At 41.9% G+C, this 13,944-nt stretch overlaps 1 protein-coding gene across 4 annotated transcripts in view; it reads left to right on the plus strand.

The window, feature by feature from the left end:
- The window catches only part of Tmod3 (tropomodulin 3), a 59,737-nt gene continuing 45,793 nt past the window's right edge, over nucleotides 1-13,944 (plus strand). For 2 of the 4 annotated variants that reach the window (XM_013154619.3, XM_003471781.5), the window contains exons 1-2: nucleotides 1-138; nucleotides 13,270-13,367. The gene's annotated coding sequence lies outside the window, so the exon portion shown is untranslated. The remainder of the gene's footprint in view (nucleotides 139-13,269; nucleotides 13,368-13,944) is intronic. The other 2 variants (XM_005004574.4, XM_063248807.1) reach the window with 1 other exon arrangement.

Raw genomic sequence — 13,944 nt, forward strand, 5'->3', positions numbered from 1 at the left:
CGCCAGGCGGACGCGCGCGGACGGGTGGGTCCAGCGTCTGGCTCTGAGACTGAGGGGGCGGACGGCGCTGGGAACCGGGCGGCAGCTAGAGGCGGGCGGTTCCCGCGGGTCCTGAGGGAGGCCGGCGGCACCAGCCAGGTAAGGGTGGCCCAGCGTTCTCCAGGAAGTCGGCGTGGGCGCGGCGGTGAGGCGCCGGCCTTGGAGACTGGAGATTGAGGGAGGGAGCGAGGCTGCGCCGTCCGACGCCGGCTGGGTCCCTGTCCCAGGCCTCTCGCGGCGGGGGTCGCGGGGCCGTGGGCGGCCGGGGGGGCCTCTGGGCACCGGGGGCTGGCGGGGGGCTGCGGCCTCTCTCGCACGGCTCCCTCTCCGCCTCGCAGCTGGGCGCTGTCAACCTGGTTCCGCAGGCGCTTCTGCCGGGAGACCGCAGGAAAACCAGAAGCAGAGCAGGACCCGGGGCGCGCCCTTTGGGTGGCGTCGCGGTCTGCAGGTCCCGCGGTGACTTCCTGCCCGGGCGTGCAACAGGGTCCCGCTGCGGGGCTGGGCCGGGCCGGGTCGGGTCGGGGGGCTGGAGGACGTGACGGGCTCGGTGTGTCCTAAGCACACACAGACGGAGGGAACGGACGCAGTTTCTTAAATGTTCAGTTCCGAACTGCGTTTCCGGCTTGCCCTTGGCTCCTCTTAACAGCAAAAGTCATCCGGCAGCGAGCACTGCAGGAAAGCTGATCCCAGGAGGTCGCGCTGCACAGGAAATGGGTTGGAGAGGTCGGAGTTAGCTGTGGGCTGTCTCCCTCTTCGTGACATTTTCAGGCAGCTCATGGTTCTTTTTCTGAGAACCCTTTAGATTAACTTTTTGGCAGATTAAACTGATTAATGAGTTGACTGGCTAAATATTAGGATTACAAAATAGCTTTGTTTAGACTCTTAATTCCTGTCGTTTCTTCCTAGTAGTGCTGAGCACCTTTAAAAAGCCCATCTCTTTAAGACCCCGCAGTCATTGAACTAGATCCCCTCTCTAATACATTCCTTCTAGAAGAAAGAAGTGAATTAAAATGAGTTCCCTTGTATTCTGGCTCTTGTAACTTTCTTGCTTTTGCAGTTTGTTCATCTGCCAGATGAGGTTAATGGACCACGTGACCTCACAATTATCCCAGCATTCTTTGAATTTTAAAAATTCATTTATTCTATTCAGGAAACATTGGTCACACACATAGTTCTAGCCTCTATCCTAGACACTAAGAAACAAAAATAGTTCTTGGGGATGCCATTGACCTACTACTGCTCAATTTCCTTTCATCTCCGTGCATACCATTTGGACCACATTACTCTGTAATTAATCTCTTCACCGTAAATTAAGTACATATAAGTCAAATCCGATTACAGTGATTGAGCTCACTCTCATCAAAGATTTTTTTCCAGCTGGGGATGTAGTTCAGGGGTAGTGCAGTTGCCTACCTTGCCTGATGAGTTAGTTCAGGTTTGGTCCCTGGTACCACCACCAAAAAAAGTTTTTTCAACTTTCAGCTATTGACTCCTTGAAAACAGACTCAGTACAACAGAAAGAAGGCATGATGCAGGGTGTGCTTTTCAAATTTAGCGTGCATAAATCATCTCAGTATTGAAATAGGGTACTAAATCAGTGTGTCTGAAAGATTATGCTATTAGAGACCACACTTTAAATATCAGGAGTGAAGATACATTTTATAGATACTTCAAAGTGTTTATGATGCTAATCTCAAGACCTACGCCAATAACTGTCGCATTGTATACGTATCCATGACTTTTCCAACTCCGTTTTAAGAAATAATACTGTTCTTTCTTAACAAACTCCTTCACAAATTTTTTTCTGTATTATTTTCTCCTCTTGTTCTCCTTCCATTTTTCCTGTATCCTTTCAGCTTTCTTTCCTTTTACCCTCAATTGTCTTTATTCACATTAATTCAGCAATTTACTTACTCAACAAGTATTTGTGTTACCTCATCCTGCCCAGGAAAATGTCTTAGGCTCCTGATGAGTATGTAGAAGACACAGTTCTGCTTGGGAGATGGGAGCCCACTTCCTTTGGGATTAGGCATGTGTATTCATTGATCAGGTTCAGAACCTTTGTAAGAACTGTGTTGTGAGGGGCTTTGGCATTTATTTATTTATTTATTTTTTAATTTAAGGAGAAAAAGAAAAAAATAGAAAAAGGGTACAAGTTATACAGAATTTCAGAAAACATAAACAGTAGGAAATCACTAGTTAATACATTACATATTGTTATCTTAGAAATAGTTGTTCAAGTTACAAAATTAAAGCATATAAAGTGGACTTTCAAACAGTGAGACTGGAAACAGTTTTGTTCAATGATCCAACAAAACTCAGTAATATGGTTATCTATCTTATATACTTAAATATATATGCAGTTACATTCTTTAGAGCACTTTTGTACAATGACAATTACACAAAATGGTTTTATTACTCCCACAGTTCTTATTACTTGTTTTTGAAGAGAGTAAAACCAAATGTGCCATAACAGAACAGAGTCAGTCAAATCAAAAGGATGGACATAATAGATAATGTAAAAACAAAATACTAGGTGATCAACAATGGTTACCATACTGCCTCTTGCTATCTTAAAAAGAATTGCCTATATCATCAGTTATAATAAAATTGAACAAAACAGTAAAGAATAAAACCAATACATTGGAGACCTTACAGGACTTTAAAAGAAGATAATTGTCAACTGGGATGGGCGTCATAATGAATCTTACTGTCTTCACAGTTTTGCCTATACTTTCGAACTTGGTACTATCAAGCAAAGCAGAATAGAGGAAAATCAGTCAAAGCAAGATGGTGAGGGCTATACAGGGTTTCAAATCAAGTTAATAGGAAATTAAAGTGGGTTACTGTAATGTATCCTGCTTTTTAAAAATTTTTCCCTTAATTAAAAAGGTAAAAATAAAAAAGTAAATAATTTTTAAAAAAGGAGATTGAGATAAAAGAGGGCATAACAACAAACCAGCACAGGTCAAAACATAACCATTTAAGCAAAATAGTGTTTCACCACAAGATATCCTGACATAAAACTAGTTACCATAGTGTCTCTTTCCTTGAAATCTTTGAGTATAACTTCCTATACTGTAGCACCAAACATATCAAGACAATGTAAAACCATTCAAGAGAATGACAGTATTACGGGGTATTTAGAACCAACTATCAGCAAATGAACAATGGTTTCTGTATAATCTCCGTGTCTATAAAAGTTTTTGCTTATATTATCACATATAATAAAATCCAATAAGATACAACCTGTTAAGACCGATGGAGACAGAAAAATAAAAGCTTGATGGGACTTCAAAGCAAGATGATACTAAATCAGCACTAGCTATTATGATGTCTTGTTTTCTCCAAAATAGCTGTTCCTACCATCCAGTCTTCTCTGCCTCATTTCTGTTGAGCTCTTTTTCTGTCGTTCGTTGTCAGTTTGTCTTCTTCATTTCGCTTTCTGCTTCTTTCATTGTGGCCTCTCTGCCACTGTTTCTGAAGTCTTGGTATTTTCCTTTTTTAGAATATCCTGCAGTATTCTCTGTAAAGTTGAATTGGTGGTTGCAGATTCCCCTAGTTTTTCTGTCCTGGAAGCACCTTGTTTTTCCATCCATTTCTAGGGACAGTTGTGCAGGATATATCAATCTTGGCTGGAGGTTGTTATCTTTCAAAGCTTGAATTATTTCCCACCACGCTCTTCGTGATTTGATGGTTTGTGCTGAGATGTCTGCTATAATTCTGATGGGTGTTCCTTTGTAAGTGATCTGTTTCTTGTCTCTGACGGCTTTTAATATTCTGTTCTTATATTGGATTTCTGGAATTTTGATTATTATATGCCTGGGTGTAGCTCTGTTTGGGTTGTAGGTGGCTGGGGTCCTGTATGCCTCATACATCTGAGTATCTTTACCTTTTGCTAAATTAGTAAATTCTCTTGGATTATTTCTGTGAATAGCTTTTGTAGTCCATTTGTTTGTGTCCCTACTTCTTCTTTTATATTCTTAATTCTTAAGTTATAGATCCTCTTATCATCTTCTAGCCTTTGTATTATTGCTGTTTGTTTTCTTGTTATTTTTAAGAATTTTTTCATTTCATGCTCCCATATTACAAATCTGCCCTCCAATTCAGATAATCTATCCTTAGTTTCTTTCAAGCTGTTATGCCAGATTTCAGTAGAGTTTTTAGTTTCCTGGTAATCTCTGTGAACCTGCTTCACGTATTCTATGTTTTCTCTATTTTCTCCATCAAAAAATTCTCCCCTTTTTTCCTGTTCTTCCATTCTACCATCTGTTTTTTCTTGGGCGGTGCTTAGCATTTCTCTAACTGTTCTACTTATATCTTGCTTTATTTCGTTAAATACTTCATTTTTAAACTCATCTATGAGGCTCTGGAGATACCACTTTATGTCTATTGGTGCCGTGTCTGATAATTGCATGTTTTCTGTCTTCCTTTGCATTTCCCTTTGCTGGATCAGTGTACTCAGAATTGGGGACTGAGGACCCTTTCTTGTTGCTTTTTCTTCCCATACTTTTTGTTCCTTCCATACAAGCGAATGTAGGAGGCCCAGTTTTTTTCCTCTTTGTCAGTTACAGTTTGTTTGAATTGCACAGGCTAGGTGTTCCCGCCCACTGCAGTGTACTAAGGAGACATAGACCTCTTCAGCCTCTGCTGGGCCTGCCCTTCCAGGTCAACCTACCCAAGGCTTCACCGCTAGGGTGCACCTCCAGGTGCTGGGACCTGGTTTGGGCTAGCCTACTGGATCTTAGTCAGCTTCATCACGCAGGCCAGGCACTCCCACCAATTCCGCTTGAGAGGGGAATATGAGGCTAATGTCACTGCAGCGTCCTGTTCCGGGAAGTCTGCCTGGTCCCAGTATGTCCTTTGCTGGAGCCTCCTACTCTATGAAAGGGTCCCCGTTCCGCTCACTCACCGCAAGTCAATGTAGGGCTTCCTACTAGTCCTGCTCTCAACTCCATTCACAGATTCCCGCTCTCAGAGCTTTCACGCGTCTCTCTCCCTGCCCTGCAGATTTGGACGCAGCAGCGGCAGCAGGAAATTCAAATCGCAGTGTCGTGGGTTCTAGCTTCCTGCACTGAGATTTTATCTGTTCCTGTTATAGCACCAGGATTGGATTTCCAGTTGGTTTCTCTTCGCTTAGTTCATTCCTGGGTTGGCAGGGTGTATCTCCCCTTGCTTAGGACTCCTCGTATGGCACCATTCCTGGATTTTAAGTGGGGTATCTCAGAGAGTCTCCATAGCTGCAGATCTTTATTCACCATGCTCTCCTGGAAGGTGTGAGGGGCTTTGAAAACAGGAGAAAGGTATTCATTCAGAAAGAAGGATCTTTTCATTTGTGTGGGCAAGGAACAAATGAAGTCTATCTTTTTTCAGTTTCCCAGTCCTTTCTGTTCCCCAGATGACTTCTCTGTGTTGTTTGAGATGTGAAGTATCTACAGAGGATAGATAGTGTGAATTAGTACCTTTTAAAAATTTAGAACCCGAGGTGAACTGGATACATAATAAAAATCAGTTTGATCTGAACATTATTACAGTAAAGGTAAGAGGTGCTAAGATAAAACATCCCTGGATAGATACCACAGAGAGGGGGGAAGGAAGACAGGAAGATACTGTGAAATAGTAGGAGAAAGGGGCTGTTAGTAAGTTTCCAAGTCAGTATGATTCTACTGTTACTGTTGTTTAAGCTGTGCTATTTATCTTTTAAAACAAAATTAGCTGGAAAACTATTCTTGCTTTCATTGCTCTTATATTGAAATACAGATGGCCGTTCTCAGAACAGTTAGGGAGAACATTACTCTCTCAGCTGTTGAATTTAAGCATTCTTGCCTTCTGTCAGTGGCTTCCTTGCCAACATTTGATTTACATGACTATTTATATTTTTTGTCAGATGCCTTAAAATCACAAGTGTAAAATCATGTTGAAAGGAAAATAGTATAGGAAATAAAATTATCACGAATTTATAACAATCCATTAGGTGTAGATTAAAATTATAAAGAGTAAAATTCAATTTGCTGTTTGTGATAAATTAAATATATGACTATCCTGTGTAGTTCATTGGTTGGTTTTTTTCTTTTTTTGGTACCAGGGATCGAACTCATGACCGAGTACTTGCAAGGCAGGCACTTATGCCACTGAGCTAAATCCCTGGCCCCTCATTAGTTGGTTTTGTTTTTTGTTTTTGTTTTGGTACTGGGGATTGAACCCAGGAGTGTCAGACTGAACTGTATCCCTATTGCCTTTTTATGTTTTATTTCAAGATAGGGTCTTGCTAAATTGCCAAGATTAGGCTCACATTTGTAATCCTCCTGCCACAGCCTCCCAGAGTACTGGTATTAGAGGCCTCTGCTACCATGCCCAGCTTTCATTAGGGTTTGTTTTTAATACTAATGAAAGAATAAAGTTGTAAATCCAAAGTGGCAAATAATTGGGAGTACATGTGTGGTATTCTAGATTGCTTTTGAGACAAAATTGTGAACCTGCCTCCTGGAGTGCTACTCTGCGGGTGTCCTAGTACTGAAGATTGTCTAGAGGCCTCAGGAATGCTAGATTGTTTCGGATCGCTGAGGTGTAATCCCAGACTGTACTTTGTAATCAGGTACAATTAAGATTCAGTAAATGCATAGGTGTTGAGTATCCAGTTCTTGGAGTTCTGATGATTTTATACACTGTAATTTCTACCAGAACAAGACAAAGTTGTTTTTAACCACCCTAGAGAGTTTTCCTTGTGCCTTTTTAGCCCTTCCCCTCACCCTCTCCTCTCTAGAGAGCCACTTTCTCACACCGTAGATTTCTGACACAGGGATTTGCTTTGTCCAGTCATGCGCTCCACATAAAAAAAATCACATAAGATGTGCTTGTTGGTACTGGTTAACAGTGCTTTGGAGATTTGTCTGTATTGTGTGTCAGTGGTTTGTCTTTTTAAATTGTTAAATAGTATTCACATTCATAATATGAATATGTCAAGTTTGCTAATACATTTTCCTCTTGATGGAAATTTGGGTTGTTTCTAGCTCTGGGCTCTTTAAAGAATTGTTATGAAACTGGGCAGGATGGCATATGCCTGTTATCTCAGCACTCAAAAGGCTGAGGCAGAAGGGTTGCCATGAGCCTGAGCCTGGATTACATAACAAGACCCTCTCTCAAAAAAGCCAAAACCAAAATAAGTTATGATGAACAATTTTCTTACTAGTTTCTTGTGACATATATTTTTGTTTCGCTTTATGAATGGTTAGGAATACAGTTACTGAGTTATTGAGAATGTGTACCTGAAACTGCCAGGGCCTGGGAATGTAGCTCAGTGGGAGAGTACTTGCTTAGCATGCTCAAGGCCCTGATATGAGTTAGTTCAAATTTTTGGTGTTTTTTGTTTTCTTTTTAACGTAAACAGTTTACCCTTCCTCCCTCCGTCTCTACTTCCCTCTCTCCATCTCTGTCTGCCTGTTGTTTCCGTGTCTCTGTCCTTCTTTCTCAGTCTCTGTCTCTCTTGATCTGTCACTATCTGTCTGTCTGTTTCTCTCAACAGGGTCTCTTTGTGTTACCCAGGCTGCCCTTCACCTCCTGGGTTCAAGGAATCCCCTTACTTCAGCCTTCCAAGTAACTGGGACTTCAGGTTGCATGCCTGCAAATCAGCCTTTTCATTCAGTCACCCTAGGGGACCCATGATGGTACCTCATTGTGGTTTTAATTTTCATCTTCCTGAGACTCAAAGGACGCTGAGTGTTTTCTCACGTGCTAGTTCGTTGTACACCACCTTTTTGGGAGGGAGGTGGTCCTGAGGATCAAACCCAGGGCATGCTAAACAGGGGTTCTACCACTGACCTATATCCTTAACTCACTATATTCTCTTCTTTAAATATTTGTTCATTCTCATGTTTTGCCCCTTTTCATTGAGTCATTCTTTTTATTGTTTGTAGAAGTTCTTTATGTGTTCTTATTATAGCCCCAGCACCCGCATCACACTTTCCCTGCTTATTCCCTCATCGTATATGCTGTTTTTTATTGAGAGATTGAGTTGGGACTTCTGGATGCTCTTTTTCTGTGGATCATCCTTGTTAGTGAAGACAGAAAAGACTGAAGACGCAGAATAAGTAACTAGGGAACTTACCTTTGGGGACCTTAGATCCCAAGGTTAATTAAAATAGCCAAAAAAAGCGAAGGTTCTCAAAGACAGTTACCCTTGAAACAAATGCAGGATAAGTTTGGTTTCCTTAGTTATCTCTTGTTCTCTCTTGAGTGTGTAACAACTTTAATAAAGTGGCATTTTATGCCATACCTAAAGTGTGGGATTCAGTGGATTTAGTGTATTCACAGAGCTGTGAAACTGTCACTACAGCCCATTTGAGAAGATTGCATCTCGACATTGAGAAACCCTTTGTTGGTAGTCACTAGCCCTTCCCCAGCCAAAGTCCGCCTGGGCGTCACCCACTGCCACCTGCCACCTGCGGGGATTTGCCCTTTGATTAAAAATGTACTCACAAGATTTGTGGTCTTTTAGAGTGGCTTTTTACACCTGTGCTCTTAGCTTGACACTCTGGCTTCCACCCCACAGCTGTGCACCCTCCAGGACCTGTAAAGATAAACATGCCCTCAGGTATTTATGCTCAGAAGTCTGCACGCACCCAGGAAGGGAGGGAACACAAACACACCTTTTACAAAGGGAGGCTGCTGATAGAGGGGATAAGACCTCAGAGGTAAACAGTGAGGCTCCAGCACCCTGGCAGACACATTCCAAGGAGCACAGCTCTCAGGCCCTGCACTTGAGAGATGGATGAGAATATGGCAAACTGGGAGAAAATTCAGGCTGACGAGAGTGGTAAGAGTGCATTTATATTCTCCCAATCTTTAAGGCAGTTCCCAGGACCTTCAGTTAATTGTTTTCTTTTGGCCAGTAGCAGCTGTCTGATCGACGTACAGGCAGTATTTTTGTATATATAGAGGCAAGGCAGTGGGAACACCTTCACGTGTTGTAGAACAGTTCCTTTGAGCAGGATAGGATTCCTAATAATTACACATGGGGGTTCCAGGTAGGAAATTGTAGCCAGCGAAATGTTGGGTCCTCCTGTGTGTGGAGCTGCTGTACCAAGGCTGGAACAGAGCCTCCCCGTCCTGTCACCCCAAGTTAGTATCCTCAGAGCACTGCTCCCGCGCCTTCCACCTGAAAGGCCGTGGGGCAAGCTCTTGTCAGAGGGTCTCACTCCCCGCAGGTGCCTTTCTGGATGCAGTTTCTCTCCTCCAGAGAGTCACTCTTGCAGGTCACTACATTCAGTCCCTTAGCTTTCCCAGACAAACTACACTCTGCGCCTGCCTGCCTCTCCTTAGTCCTGCCCTGTTGTTTCCTTTGAGTAGGACACCAGGGAGGCCTCTTCACGCTGGGCCCTGAAGAATATTAACAGATTTGGACAAGAGAAGAGGAGGAGGGGATTCCAGTGGTGCCATGGTCAGTGGCCTGAGGACCGGAGGCAGGCGAGCGAGAAAGTGTGCTAGTGTTCAGCAGAGCACAGGGTTCCTGAGATCCTCTCTCTGGTGCCTCTCCAGCCTTTCAGCCTGTGTTTTGATCTCCTTGCTGACTATGTGCTTTTCCTTCCTTTCTGTCTAGCTAATCTATCCTCTGACCACCCACAGTAATTCCTAGACTTCTGTAGCTCTAATTGCCAGTCCTGTTCCTTTGCCAGCTGATTGTGTATTGCCTTGATTTTGAAAAATAGCTTTATGTGAATGTTTCGTTTTTTCAGTGGGACATGCTAGTCACAGTTTTAGGTCTGGGGAACACAGCCCTCTTAAGCATGGTAGCCTGCATGGTATCAGGGTCATAAGACGACCACACTGAAGGAACTGCAGCTGGAACCAGCACCAGCACTTCGGAACTCCAGTTCTCCCCTTGTGACTTGTATGGGTTCTACTCAGCTCCCTTCTGTGCCTCTGCTCCATTCAAAGATTTTAATTTTGATTTTTAAAAAAGAACTGCATCATGATATAATTTTTTTTTTTTTTTTTTTTTGGTACCAGGGTTGGACTCACGGCCTTGTGCTTGCCAGGCAGGCTTGTGCCACTGAGTTGTATCCCCGGCCCACAATACAATTATCTTGATTACCGTGTTTTGGGGAGCCCTCTAAGCCTCTTGTCTGCCTCCGTGCTGCCCGCCCTGCCCTCTCCTCTCTCCCTTTTCCCCTCAAGACCTGGATTCCCTTTGTGATCTCTCACCTTTGAGTTTGTCCTTAGCTTTCCAGACTCCTGGGGAAGAATTAGATTTTTCCATCCTGCCCTGCTTGGGATGACTTCGGTACCAAACAGCTGGGAGAGAGAGCGTGACTAAGTGCTATATGAAGTTGGAGTGAGGGCGGTTCCAGACAGAGTTTAGGGCTTGGTTACCCCTGCACCTGCTAGGTTTGGCCCCAGAAGGCAGGAGGAAGTGACTGTGTACATCTCTTTTCTGTACTTGCACTGCTTCTAACAGATTGGCACCCAAGGCACATATATTGCATTTGGTGTCTGTACTGCTACAACTGATTGACATTTGACCATTAGAATTCATGTGTAGACACAGCAGTATTTAAGAAAACTTACTAAGGTTTGTATATATATTGTTACTTGGAAATACTAAAAGTTTATAGCGGATCAGTTATTTTTTAAACATCACTCTTTGAAATTGATTTCCCAATTCCGATAGAATAGTGGGTTAGTAAATTGATAATCAAGTAAGTGCTAAGAGGTCAGCACCGACTCACCCAAGCCCAGTGAAGCTATGGTGAAACCAGGAGCCAAATCCAATCATTGACTTTCCCTTTCTATTTTATCATACATTTAGTGTTTACCACATTGTGGGCACTGTTTTAGGAACTACTAATGCAAAAATATTTTCCTGCCCTTGAAAAGTGCTCATAGTCCTTAAGGCAAAGACATTTGCAGAAATGATTGTGCTGTGGTAATCTTGGTAGAAGACAGGTACTGACTAACGTTCTCTTCGATAATTTCCATTGTGTCTGTCCATCCCTTTCATATTTTCCTCTTAAGCAGTCTCTGCAGTTAACTGCTTGTATTTTGTGGGTCAAAGAAATGTGCCTAATTTGAACTAAGGAAATATTCCTTAAAAAATGAGCCTTGAAAATAATACTGACTTTATTGGCCAGGACTTTTTTGAGCACTGATCTGTAACAGGCACTACTCTTAAGTGTTTTTATATATTCATTTAATGAATCAATTTATGAAATCCCATGAGGTATGGAGCTTTTTGTTTTTATTTAACAGATGAGAAATAGGTACAAAAATTACTCAGACACTAGGCTTGGTGGCACATGCCTATAATCCCTGCACTTTGAAAGCTGAGGCAGGAGTATCACAAATTTGAGTCATGCTAAGGCAAATTAGTGAAATACTGTCCCAGAATAAAAGAGGCTGGGCTATAGTTCAAAGCAAACGGCTCTGGGTTCAGTATCTGCTCAAGTTTATAAAGATAGCAAACAATTGAGTTTTTGTCCTGCCTCATTGCCAGACTGGCTTGCAACTCCTGGGCTCAGGTGAACACTCGTGCCCCCCCCACCCAAGCAACTGAGACTGTGTTGCCATGACTAGAACAGTCTGTCTTAAAGCTGTTTGAAGTGTTACTTTGGTAGGGGGTGGTACAGGGAATCACACTTAGGACCTGCAGTTGCCAGGCAGCTGAACATTATCCCTGGTCCTGAGTGTTGCGTTTTTACAAGATGTCTTATACTAAAGCATCTTTTAATCATTTTAAATGGAGTCCTCCATACTGAGTTGAGATGATTGGAGCAGAGAAAATTTAGAATTTATTAATTTATTTTGGATCACTTAGTGTGCTGTGCTGTGGGATTGCCTCTGAGGTGGTTGCATTTTATAGGCTCTTGCCAGGCAGGCTTGTGCCACTGAGCTATCTATATTCCTGGCTCACAGTACTATTATCTTGATTACTGAGTTTTTGGGAGCCCTCTAAGCTCCAAAGTGTAACTCTGTTCCACACTTTTTTTTTCTGTTACGGTACTGAGGGTTGAACCTTAGAGCTAGCTTCCTGCATGCTGGGCAAACACTAAGATTGTACTACGGAGCTACATCTCTTAAAATGCTTAGGAGAAAGAACTTGCTAAGTTGCCCAAAAGGCCCTGAGTTTGTGATCCTTCTGCCATAGCCTTTGAAAGAGCTGAGCCACTTTCATGTTTTAGTTATTTTGTTATTTTCTTTATCTTGCTTCTGGTTGTGGCTTTTTGCTGTCAGTTTCTTTCATTTAATTTGTTTTTGCTAATGTGTAGTATGTAGTACTACATGATAAAAACATGATAGAAATTAAGTATTTTTAAGGAGCAGTATGATACTGTTTTAAAAAATAGGTATTTTAAATTCACATTTGGATCTCATCCACATTTGAATATTCTTAGCAAGCTCTTTATCCTTCCCAAGCCTCTGTTTCTGTGTCCATAACATGAGGACAGTAGTATTTTGCAGGATTAGTATTATTAACTAACACATGACTATATATATTATTTGTGTATAGTTATTGTCACACAAAGTACTCAGCATATTAACAATTATGCAAATATAAGAATTACTTCCTTTTCTTTTTATATTGGTCTCTGTTAGTATGAGAGACTCAAGTAATTGAAAGAAATCTTTTCCTGTGATGTAATTAGGATATAGCCAGGCTAAGTCTGTCATTTAACAATAATAATTTACAGTTGTTCTCGTAAGTATTAATCTTAGAATATCCTGAAATCCCATTTTGGGTCCTTATGCTAAGCTCTCAGCAACCTTCCTTCCTTCTCCAAATTAAGTTATATTGCCATTTGCTTCTGTGTGGTGTCTTGATTTTCCTCAATTGTTTTTAAAGAGAAAAATGTCCTTTGGCCTCTTTTTAAAGAACTTGTGTCAAAACAGCCCTTATACCCTGAGACAGTGAGCTGGGCTTCTTGGCCAATAGCAGTTTCGAAGACTTCCTTCTTTGATCAGTTCTGCTTTCTTCAACAATCATCAGTCTTAAATATCAGTCTGTTTTTCTTTCCATTTCCATTCCCTCCCACTTTTCTAGAATCTGTCCCCACCAGCTGTGTAACTCTCATTATCTGTCATTTTATGTGGTTCTTTTTTTTTTTACTTATGTGTGTATATAATTTTTCTAGGCCTTAAATTTTAATTCAAAGTACATTTCATTGAAATTTAATTGCATATTAAATATATTCTGAGTTATATGTATGCAAAAATAATTTTTTACAACATTCCTTACAGACATTTGTTGTGCTGCAGACACCCAGTGACCCCAGAGACTTCTACCGACAGACGCACCAGTGGAACAGAGCAGTGGACACAGCGGACTGCAGTGGCTGGTGAGTTATTTGGGTTCCGACATCCCCCAGGAAAGGGCCGTTGTCCAGCAGCCATGTTGGAGAGGGTCCGATTGAGCTCAGGATTTTTTATTTTTATTTTATTTATTCATTTATTTTGGTCTTTGTGAGGCAGAGTCTCACAATGCAGTTCAGGCCGGCCTCGAACTCACTTTGTAGCCCAGGCTGGTTTTAAACACACAACCATTCTCCTACCTCAGCCTCCCAAGTGCTGGGATTAACAGATGTACACTGCCACGCCCAGCTAGGATTTTCTATTTTTTGATTGGTGATTTTGTTTTTACTGAAGTTTTATGGTCACATAATTTGCACAATGTGAAACACAGGTGAGTCTTCCTTGTTTCTGAGGCAGTGAAGGATTTAGCTAGACTCATGGCTCTAGTTACATAAACCAGTCTTTAGTAGGTTCTGGTGTGGTTTCCCCATCTCCATGTACTGCAATTCAAGCCACCAAATTGCTTTTTTTAAAATAACTTTTTCAAGGCATGACTTACATACCATAAATTCAGCATCTTAGGAGTATAATTTAATAATGCTAGCAGAGAGGCCTGTGCACTGT

This window comes from Cavia porcellus, unplaced genomic scaffold (genome assembly GCF_034190915.1).
Source record: "Cavia porcellus strain 051 isolate PalLab524CR breed Dunkin Hartley unplaced genomic scaffold, mCavPor4.1 scaffold_1, whole genome shotgun sequence".
NCBI lineage: Eukaryota > Metazoa > Chordata > Mammalia > Rodentia > Caviidae > Cavia > Cavia porcellus.